The following is a 12,028-nucleotide window of genomic DNA, read 5'->3' on the forward strand; positions in this document are numbered from 1 at the left end:
CATTCCTTAATTGACAAATGGTCAAAGGACATGCAAAGGCAATTTACAGATGAGGAGATCAAAGCAATCCATAGTCATGTGAAAAATTGGTCTAAATCATTAATTATTAGAGATATGCAAATTAAAGCTTCGCTGAAGTACCACCTCACACCTCTCAGACTGGCCAATATGACCAGAAAGGACAATGATAATTGTTGGAAGGGATGTGGGAAATCTGGGACACTAATACATTGAGCTCATCCAATTCATCCAACCTTTATGGAGAAAAATTTGGAACTATGTCCAAAAGGGCAACAACAATGTGCATCCCCTTTGATCCAGCAATACCAATACTGGGTCTATACCCTGAAGAGATGATGAAAAAGGGCAAAACCATCACTTGTACAAAAATATTCATAGCAGCCCTGTTTGTGGTGGCAAAGAATTGGAAATCAAGTAAATGTCCTTCAACTGGGGAATGGCTTAGCAAACTGTGGTATATGTATGTCATATGTATGTTCTGTTAGAAACCAAGAGGGATAGGAATTCAGGGAAGCCTGGAGGGATTTGCCTGAACTGATGCTGAGTGAGATGAGCAGAACTAGAAGAACATTGCATACCCTAACAGCAACATAGGGGCGATGATCAACCTTGATGGACTCGCTCATTCCATCAGTGCAACAATCAGGAACAATTTGGGGCTGTCTGCAATAGAGAATCCCAATTGTATCCAGAGAAACAACTGTGGAGTTTGAACAAAGAGCAAAGACTATTACCTTAAACTTAGGGGAAAAAAAACCTGATATCTGATTGTCTGATCTTGCTCTCTCTTATACTTTATGTTTCTTCCTTAAGGACATGATTTCTCCCTCATCACACTCAATTTGGATCAATGTTACCATGGAAAACAATGTAAAGACTGACAAATCCTTCTATGGGGGTGGGGGGAGGGAAGTTAGATTAGGGGGAAAATTGTAAAAAAATAAATGAAATCTTTAAAAAAAAAAAGACCTGGCCTCCTTTCCTTCTGAATCCCATGACTACGTTTCCTTCAAAGTCCTGGAGGATATGGGCATTGCCCATTCCCGGGGGCAGCAGCAGCAGCATGGGAGAATGGGGAAACCTTGAGGGTGGAGGATGGTCAAGTTGCCGACGTTGCCAGGAGCTCCTTGGGGCATCCCAAGATATTCCGTTACCTCAGTCCTCGTCTCTATAGAAGAAGGATTGGAAAAGCAATGGGCGAGTTCACAGCAACAAGCCTTTCCCTGGAGAAAGATCCAGAACTATGGCAGAGGTGGACCTCCAAGGGGAACATTGAAAGCAACCACAGTCCTCTGCCACTCAACAGCCTGGCGCCAGGCTGGCGGCAGCGGCTTCCGACCCAGCCAATGGGGAGCCAGGGCGGGACGAGGCAGAACCAATCCCCACTTCCACTGTAAACTGGACCGCGAGGATTGGTCGGCCCTGTACCGGAGCTCTGTGAGGCGGTTCCGCTGCCTCAGTTTGGAGCAGCGGATTGGCTACTGCTCTCTTTCCGCGTCCTCCCCATCCCCACTTTTTGGATTTGAGGTAAAGGAGGGGGAGGGGGCATAAATTATCTCTGGTCAAAAATCCATCACCTGGAGGCCAGGTAATAAGATTCCCGGAACTGGGTCAGATCCTTTTCTCACAGGTGGAATCGCAGTCTGGGTCTGGCGGGCAGTCTGGGGCACTGTGAAGAGGATTTCTAACGAGGGCTCGGCCTCCAGGCCTGGGAAGCCTGGGCTGGGGCCGGGCCCAGTCCTGAAGGTGACAAGCGTGGACTAGGCGGGTAACTTTGTATCAAAACTGAAAGAGGGCAAAGAGGGGCCCAGCCCCCGGGAACATGCAGGCACAGGACACAAAGCTAGGCAGACAAGGGCGGTTGATACATGTGCCACATACACAGAGAGAGAGACAGAGACAGAGACACAGAGAGAGACAGAAATATTAACAATCTGATGGGAAGATAGCATGGAAGCACATTTATACAAAGCAACATAGATAGATAAATATATACATACATACATACATACACATACACACACATAGATAAGAAATAATGAACAGAGGGAAGGCACTGGACTGAAGAGTGTGGAAGGCTTCCTGTTGACAGTAGTATTTTAGCCGGGAGCCTGGTTGGTCAATAATTGGAAAGAGGAAGAGGATTCTAGGAATGAGGAGAAAATACCAAAGCAGTCAGAAGGAGTATCTTTTTGGTGGAACAGTTGGAGACCAGTGTCACCAGATAGAAAAGTCTTTGTTGAGAAGTAAGATGTGAGAAGACTGGAAAGACAAGACGGGGTGTAGGTCATGAAAGGCTTTGAATGGCAAACAGAGCATTTTGTGTTTGCACCTACAAATAATAGGCCACTGGAGTTTTAACTTTGGGTTTGGGTTTTGTTGTGGGTTGTTTGGGGGCATGGCATGATTCAACTTGAACTTTAGGAAAATCACTTTAGTAACTGAAAGTGGAGAAAGTATCTAAATGGGGAAAGACTTGAGCTAGGTAGAGTTACCTGCAGATTATTGCACTGGTCTACACCAGGGCCTATACCAGGGTGGTAGCAAACTCAGAGGAGGGAAATGGCCACTTATGAAAGATGTTGCAACACTGAAATGAAAAAGCCTTGGCAACAGATGGAATATGGAGGGAGAGAAATAATAAAAAATCCAGGTTGTAGGACTGAGGAACTAGAAGGATGGTGATCCCTCTACAGTTGGGGAAAGTAGGAAGGATAGAGGGAAAGGTTTAAAGAGAAAGATAATTGGTTCTGTTTTGGACATAGCAAATTTAAGATATCTACTGGAGTCTGAAAGGCATTTGAGGTGGGAGCAGATAAGCTGATATCTGAAACATCAGCATAGAGATGGTGATCTATAGAAGTTCCATGGAACTTCAGTTAGAAGGAAAAGAACAGAGGGCCCTTCAGGACAGAACCTTTGAGGGACATGTTTGTAGAAAGCACGATCTGAAGGAGCCAACAAAAGAGACAGAGGATGCAGTCAGAGAGGTAGGAAGAGATCCAGGATCCAGTACCTCAAAAGGCTAAAGATAGATAAGAGAGCATCAAAGAGGAGACAGTGATCATCAGGGTCAAAGGCTACATAACTGTCAAGGAAAAGGAGAATTGATAACAGGCCACAGAACTGAGCAACTATTTAGTAATTTTGAAGAAAGTTTAGGTGGAATGATTATGTTGGCAGCCAAAATTATTAGGATAAATTAAGAGAGGGAGAGGAGGCAAAGTAGAGAAGAAAAAGAGAACATCAACAAAGTATTGGGGGGGGAGGAAATTAGTGAATAAAGGACAGTGAATAGGAAAAGCACAGAAGAAACACTGTGGCTTGAAGGGATAGCCATAAAAATAAATAGAATAAAATACAGACATTGGACACTGAGTTCAACTCAACACCCATCTAAAGGAAACATATACTCTCTTGCAGTTGGAAGACAAATAGTTATTTATATAACATCTAAAAGCAATCACCAAGCAATTACTAACTACTTACCATCTGTCAGACACTGGAGATGCAAAGACATATAAAAACAGTCCTTGCTTTCAAGAATCTAACTCTAATAGAAAAGCCTCTCTATCTACCTCTGTCTTTCTCCCTCATTCCTCCAGGGAATGCTCAATTTTAAGAGTTCTCTGGAAAAGCAAAATCAGGCCAGTCTAAGTGTAGGGAACAATGCATGAATTCTGCCTGGACTTTGAAGAGAGTAGAAAGTATTGGAAAGGGTATACTAAATAACTTAGAATACTAACATGAAAAGTTTTTGAAGCTATCTGGAACTATTTTTTGAGATATATGTTATATATTAATATATATTTTAATATGTATTATATTTATATAATATATATTTAATATATACACACTATGTAAAAAAGTAAAAGGATATCATAAAGAAGAGTGGAACAAAAAAACAAAATCCAGAACCTTGCTAAAATTTGACTCAGTTCTCTATGTTTGGGAAATGAGGTCTTTATCAGAGAAACTTGTTTTAATATTTTTTCCCCACAGTAGCTATTGCTGGCTATATTTCCTTCTATCTTGTTCCTCCCACTTCCATTTATACTATTCTCTCTCTGCTTTCACCCTGGCCCCTCCTCAAAAATGTGTTGCATCTAATTACCCTCTCCCATGATCTTCCTCCCTCTTATCACCCCTCCCCTTCCCCCATTCCCCTTTCCCCCATCTCTTCCCTCTCCTCTTTTCCTCTAGGGTAAGATAGATTTCTTTACTCAAGTGTATATTTTATTCCCTCTCTGAACTAACTGTGATGAAAGTAAAGCTCATTCACTCCCCCTCACCTTCCCCCTTTTCCATTCCACTGCAAAAGCTTTTTCTTCTCTCTTATGTCAATAACTCACCCCATTCTATCTCTTTTTCCCCTTTCTCCCAATACATTCTTTTCCACCCCATTAACTCCATCTTTTTAATATCTTATACCTTCAAATTCAGCTTCCTTCTGTGCCTTGTCTACATATGTTCCTTCTAACAGCCCTAATAAATAAGAGGGTTCTGTTCAGCATCTCTCATAATTTGCTTCTCCCATCCATGCTCTTTATGCTTCACCTGAGTCCTGTACTTGAAAGATGAGACTTTCTGTTCACCTCTGGTTATTTCATCTCGAAAGTTTGAAAGTCCCCTATTTCATTGAATGTCTATCTTTTTACCTGAAAGAAGATGTTCAGTTTGGGTGAGTAGTTTCAGAAATAATCCAAGCTCTTTTGCTTTCTGGAATATCATATTCCAAGCCCTTTGAGCCCTTAATATAGATGCTGCTCAATCTTGTGCTAAGCTGACTGTAGCTCCATGATATTTGAATTGTTTCTGTCTGCTAATAATATTTTCTGCTTGACTTGGAAATTCTAGAATTTGATTATAACATTCCTGGCAGTTTTTATTTGGGGATTTCTTTTAGGACATGATAGGTGAATTCTTTCCATTTCTATTTTACCCTCTGCTTCTAGGATAGCAGGGTTCTTTTCCTGGACAATTCCTTGTAAAAGGAGATCTAGACTTTTTTTTGGTTGTGATTTTAAGGTAGGTCCATAATTTTTGAATGATCTCCCCTGAATCTGTTTTCCAGGTCAGTTGTTTTTCCAATGAGATATTTCACATTTTCGTCTAGCTTTTATTCTTTTGATTTTGTTTTGTTGTTTCTTGATTTCTCACAAAGTCATCAGCTTCCCTTAGATCCATTCTACATTTGAAGGAGTTACTTTCTTCAGAGAGGTTTTGTATCTCCTTGTCCCTCTGATCAATTCTGCCACCTTCTCCTCATTGGCCTTGTGGACTGCTTTTTCCATTTGACCCAAACTAGCTTTTAAGATGTTATTTTCTTCAGTTGGTTTTTTTTTGTATCTCCTTCACCAAGCTACTGACTTAGTTTTCATGATTTTCCTGCATTGCTGTCACTTCTTTTCCTTATTTTTCCTCTATCTTCCTTACCTGATTTTTAAAATAATTTTTGAGCTCTTCCATTGCCTGAGACCAATACATATTTTTGCAGAAGCTTTGATTTCATCATCTTCTGAGTGTGTGTTTTAATCCTCCATGGGACCAAATTATCTGTGGTCAGATATTTTACTTCTGTTGTTTGCTTATGTGACTTCATTTTGTCTATTTGTTAAGATGGGACTCTGCTTCCAGGGTGGAGGATGTACCATCCCAAGATATTGAGGGTTCTTACAACTGTTTTCAAGAATATTCTGCCCTCCACACCCACCCCTGGACCCCACCATGGACCTGCAAGTTTTCAATTCCTCCAAGGTCTTATGAGAGGCGCTGATTGCTCTCCAGACCTGTGTTTTGATCTGTGGATAACAATTTAAATCTGTCCTGGAACAGAGAAAAGCTTTGCTGCAAGTCCTGAGCTCTTTTGTACTTTTGCGCTTTTTCCTGAGACTGGGTCCCAGACTCTGACCTAGATCTGAGTATGGGTGAATCTATAGAGTCCTGCCTCAGGGATAGTGGCAAGATCTCTGCAATCTACCCCAATCCCATTATCATCCATGGACTATGCTCTCTGGAAGCAGCTGCCCGGCAGCTTTTTCCCGGTGGCTCCCCAGGCCTGCTCCTGGTCTCCAGGGTGGGGTCTGCACTGAGGCTTGCACTGGCTGGGGCCTTGCTCTCACTCTGGTATGTATAAGCCCCATTCTCAGGGTATCTTTGAAGAGGGTTCTGCTTCTCTGGTTCCCACTCACCTGTAGAAGTTCCTAAGTAATTCTAAAATCTGCCAGCAATGAGACAGTACAATTAAGTTCCATCTCTTAAATTTGGTTTTCTAATAACTGGTTCATGTGGTGAAAACCAGTTCAAGTTTTATGAAACCAATCCAGTTAACAGAGCTATGAGGAACATCAAATGAGGAACCCATAATTCACTTGAGACTTTAGAGAATTTCAGTTTTTATACACTACATGCTGTTTTTATATTTACTTAAGTCCTGAACCTGATATAAGAATCTTAAAAAAAAATTCATGAGGGTGTGTCTCATTAAATGAATCTTTCTGGCTCTTGATAGGATCAGACAGCTACTTCAAAATGAGAAAAATGATTTCACTTTCTTTACAATTATCCATGCAATTTTATATGTAAAATCTTTAAATTTAATTTTGGTAATTTAACATACACAAAAGCTAAATGCCAGAACCATTTGGAAACTAATCATGTACAGATGTAAAATAGTTCTTGGAGAAGAGTCTAATCCTGTTGCTTTCTCCAAATTTTCTGTCCCTTTGTATTAGAAAATTTTTATATTACATCTTTATTTTATTACTTTGTCTAGTATCCCCTGCCCCTTAGGAGGATAGAGCACTGACCTTGGAGACAGGAGGACAAGAGTTCAAATCCAGCCTCCAACACTTGATACTCACAAGCTGGGCGACCTTGGGTAAGTCATATAACCCAATGTACCTTGAATCCAGGGCCTTCTCCAGTTCTGATGCATATCTAGCCATTGAACCCAAATGATTCTAGAGAAGAAAATGAGGCTGGTGACTTAGCACAGCCCCCACTCACTCAAATGGCATCACCTTCCTGATATCATGGTTGTCTTCAATTATGAAGGACAAACATCATTATAATTTGACTACAAATACAGATTTAAATTGCAAGATTTTGTACTTTCCTCCTTTATCATGACTCAGAGCAGTTCCAGGATCCATCTGTTAATTGAGTTACTTATTATACTTTTGGGGGGGGGGGGGTTGCAAGGCAGATGGGGTTAAGTGCCTTGCCCAAGGCCACACAGCTAGGTAATTATTAAGTGTCTGAGACTGGATTTGAACCCAGGTACTCCTGACTCCAGGGCTGGTGCTTTATCCACTATGCCACCTAGCCACCCCGAGTTACTATTATACTTGCCAGATTTCTACTGCTCATCTGACCTTATTCTAGAAATTTGCTATGAAAGGAAAAGGAGGACATTGTTAAAATAATAAAAAAGACAGAGCTCCCAGAAAGAGGCAGTCCAGCAAATTGAATTAACACATCTGGCACAGTCTGCATTACACTCCTTGGAGGCTCTGTCCCTGCCAAGAAGGGAGGGAGGTACATTCCAGTGCATCTGAGCTTTCTCTTTATAATGACTTATTGGTCAGGGTGTAGGTTATCCTGAGATCACAGTGACTAGCCCTGAACGAAGTTCTCTGGCTAAGATCTGATGAAGGCCGAGGGCAGTGGGATGATCATTCCTTCTTATTGCTGAAAGCTCTGCCCCTTAGCAAAGCCCAAGATCATCTGAGTAGTTTTGCTCACCATCTCCCACTGTTGGTTCATATTAGTCTTGTAGTCCACAAAGACCCCCAGATCCTTGTGGAACAATTGCTGTCTGTTCAAGCTTCTCCTCCCATTGTCTGGAATTTCATCTTAATAGATTCAGCCTAGTACTCTCATCTCTGAAGATTCTGTTGGTTCTCACTCTCTCAACCACCTAATCCCTCCAAGATTTGGGTGGTCTGCACATTTAATGAGTCTCTAGGGCTTTATCTGATATCAGAGGATGATGAGTTGGGAGAGAGGAAGGGCATTATAAGTCATCTGGCTATTGATGGGAAGACTAAGTCCCATGGAGTGACTTGTTAGGAAATAGTGGAGTCAGGCTAACTCATGGCCTGGGGAACCCAGGGAGGAAGACATCTTCAAAGCATCCTTCATGGTATTACTTTACACAAACTACCTTCTTGAAATCTTTATCTACTAGCTGAAAGTGGACATTTGAATACATGGTCTCCTCTTCCTACCACCTTATTGCAGGTGGGGACATATTACAGGCACCATGACCTCTACATTCTAATCTGAAGTGGCTGTGGAATCTTGTCAACTCAACCTCTAAAACATGTCTTGTGTTTACTCCCTTCTTGCCATGCAGATAGCCCAAGATAAGACCCTTATCCCCTCACCCTGGTGATATGGCATCTCATTGATTTCCCAGACTCAAATCTCCATCCTCCACAAAGTTGCCCTGGTCATATTCCTGAAGCTCAGATATGACCATCTTACCCTAGCATGTAGGTATTCTACTTATCCCCATTTTACTCCTGAGCAAACTGAGGAAGACAGGTAAAGAGCCCTGACAATTAGCATTGGGAATAATATGCAAAATCAGTAATGGAACCTTGTGCCTCAGTTTGAGAGGCAAATAGTGATACAATGTGTCATGAAAACCTGGATTAAAATCCTACTATAACTTCCCTCAGATGTAAAATGAGGGAATTGCCTTCCAAGATCCCTTATATCTCAAACTCTAGGATCCCATGAATCTCCTTTGTAGAATAAGGGGGTTATAGAATAGATGTTGTTGATGGAACCTTTGTGTCTCATCATTCTGGAACTACTCTGGACAGACTGGTTGATTCTTCTCTCCTGTCCTTCAGGCTTCAGTGTTCCTTTTATGGGAAGAGTTGGGTCTTGGTCCAGGTGATGATTCTCTTCCAGATGCACATGCAGAGACCCTCTGACAAGGTCAAGATGAGGGTCTTTGTTCAGTGTTGCCAGAAAGGCAGCATTGCCCTGTTTGAGAACCTTAAGTTCAGCCAGGAGGGCAACAAGAGGGTCCTGGGGTGCCCGGTGGTACGAATTTTGCTGGGGTGATACCAGGGAAGTGTTCACTTTGAGGCCACCAGAGAGGACCCTTTCAGAGAAGCCCTTCTCCCTGGGCTTCATGACGTGGTTCATTGGGAAGTGTGTCTATCAGATATCTTTTGCTCCAGTCAGTCAGAAAGCACATCTTTCCCATACCAGAACTATCAATAATTCCACCCAAGCAATCTGGCTTTCCAAAGAGGAAATGGCTCCTGCTATTTTCAGTATGTTGTAATGATCCTATCTGTGGTCCTGATAGTGAGTCTTGGCGTCAGTGAGATCCTTTAAAAAGAACCTTCTCTGGTGGTGTAGGATGGTAAATACTTAACAACTGGTGACTCTACACACACACACACACACACACACACACACACACACGTATAGACACATATATGCACATGCATGTGATATATAATGTGCAACAGTGTGCACATATGCACACTCATATTGTGTGTCCACATATACATGCTCGTGTGCCTTGTGTACATGCAGATGCCCACACACATACAAGCATGTTACATACCTATACATGCACACACATAAGCATGTCACATACTCACAATGCACATGCATGCACAAACACACACATGTGTACATACCACTCACATGTGCAGGCAGGCACATGATTCACATGTGTGCATGCTCCCATGTGACCTACTATTAAGTTTAATTTAAATTGTTCACTTTTCTCCTGCCTTTAATCCTCCATGTATGGCTTGTCTCTTTTCTGAAGTGTCTCTAGCAATGGCAGGGGCTCCTGCCTTGATAAAGACAAATGCCTGGAGTTTTTCCTCAGGATGAATTGTCTACGTCAGGAGTCTCCCTGGATTGCTGAAACTAGAAACAGTGAAGCTGAGTTTCTCCTTAGCCAGAACAGTGTGTTTAAATGGAAAGTCACCAGATGGTCTTTTGTCTTCCATTCTGCTCCTCCTCAGGTTCCTGTCTCTCTACTTTACCCATTCTGGAAATCTTTTCTGACTTGTTGCTTGCCCCGCAACCTTAACATGGGAAAGTAGGTAACAGGAAGGAAAGAAAGGACTCTTGCCATTCTTACAGCCTCTTCTCTTGGTCTCTGTTTGCTTCTCAAAGGGGCCTGTTGGCTGCCCCTACAGTAGCCCCAGCTCTGGAGTTCTTTTTGTCTGGCCTTGACTTTATGGGGAAGGCCTTTGCAAGCCCCGGGGTAGAGATGTATCATCTGTCCCTGAGAAAGCAGTGTTGGTGTTGAAACTGGATACTTGGATTAGAGTCCTGATCTTCCATTTCCTGACTGGGTGATGTTGGACAAATAACACTTCCCCTTCTCTGGAACTCAGTTTTCCCAGCTGTAAAATGAGTGGGGTGGTCTCCATGGTCTCTCCCAGTGCTAAGCTGTAGTGCTATCCTTCGTCTGCTGATGTCTTAAAGGTGACCACCTTGCGAGTGTCAATGCAGGCAAACTTTCTTGATACAATCTATGGTCAGAATGAACTTTTCTTCTGGAAAGTCAACTAGAGAGCCCAACAGGTTCCTTGACCCCATTAACAGAATTAATGGAGCAAATTGTCTTATTATATGTGCTGATCTTGACTGAGAAAGCTTAGGCTGAAAGGTAAGTCCTTCCAAGAGAACTGATGCCCAAGTCAGTTGGTTTAGAACCTTGGAAGACATCTGAGCTCATGTAAATCATGACCTATTTGTTTTTTCTGAGACATACTAATTGCAGAGACATTTGTTCTTTTCTTCTTCCCTGCTTTTCTTCTATCTTCATTATCTCCTTGAGAACCAAGCCAACCCTGGGACAGGCAGCATTCGTTTTATTTTACTTTTGATTTGAAAATGATTATAATTAAAAAAATTAAAAAGTCACTCCCTTTATTTACAAATTCTACTTCATAGACTTACTAATCTTGTGACCCTGGGCAAGTCATACTATATGTACCTCAGTTTCCTTATCTGAAAAATGAGGAAAATCATACTACTACCCCTCAAGAATGTTATGAGGAGTCAATAACACAGCAGAAATACACAAAACACCCAGCTGTTAGAATTCTGATCATTTCTCTTCCTTTCTCCAGCAAATCATCCCTTTTAACAAAGAAAGGCAGTTCACCAAAACTAACCAACACATTAATGAATTCTGATAGTCCTCCACCTCTTCCATAAAAAAGAGAAAATCCTTATTCGAATAAATAAATAAGAAAGAAAATGAGGCACTTTTGGACAACCAGGAAAAGAGGGTGTCCTCTCCAAGAGAACACTGGGAGTTGGCTATGGGGGTTTAGTGGGGATCACCATCTCCACCAGTCAGTACTGCTGGATGGCAGAGTTTATTATCTTTTACTTGGGAAATATTGTATGTATGACTGATTTTTTTTCTTAGCTTCTGCCCAGCTTGATATTCCTTTTCTCATCTCTCTCATTTCTCTTGTCAATGACTTGACAAGGATAAAGTGGTGGGGGCAGTAGTTTATCTGAGAAAAACCCAGGGGTCTCAGTAGCCAACAAGCTTGGGCGGTAACTAAGCAAAAGGGGCCTTTGAGTAAGTGGCCAGCCTTGGGAAGTAGGTCTGGAGAGTGGAGACTGGGGGTCTGGGGGAGTGTGGGAGGGACTCACCTCCTCTAACAGATGGGGACACAGAGGTCTAAAAAAGGGGACTGACTCAGCCAAGGCCACCAAGGAACCATTGTGGGAGAGGGGTTTTGAATCTAAAACCTCCTACCCTCCCCAGTACACCCTGATGACCTCCCTCCCTCCATTCCTCTTTTCCTCCCTCCCTCCCAACCTGCTTCCTCTCTCCATTCCTCACTTCCCCTCTCCCTTCCTCCTTCCCTCATGCCTCCCTCCTTCCCTTCCTTTCTTCCTTCCTGCCTCTCTCCCCTCTTCCCCTCTCCCTTCCTCCCCCTCTCCCTTCCTCCCTCTCTCCTCATTCCTTCCCTTCCTCTCTCCCTTCCTCCAT

General features: G+C 42.5%; 1 pseudogene; it reads left to right on the plus strand.

The window, feature by feature from the left end:
* Nucleotides 1-1,116: 1,116 nt before the first annotated feature.
* On the plus strand, nt 1,117-9,381 carry LOC141499635 (uncharacterized; annotated as a pseudogene).
* Nucleotides 9,382-12,028: the final 2,647 nt, after the last annotated feature.

Source organism: Macrotis lagotis, chromosome X, assembly GCF_037893015.1.
Source record: "Macrotis lagotis isolate mMagLag1 chromosome X, bilby.v1.9.chrom.fasta, whole genome shotgun sequence".
NCBI lineage: Eukaryota > Metazoa > Chordata > Mammalia > Peramelemorphia > Peramelidae > Macrotis > Macrotis lagotis.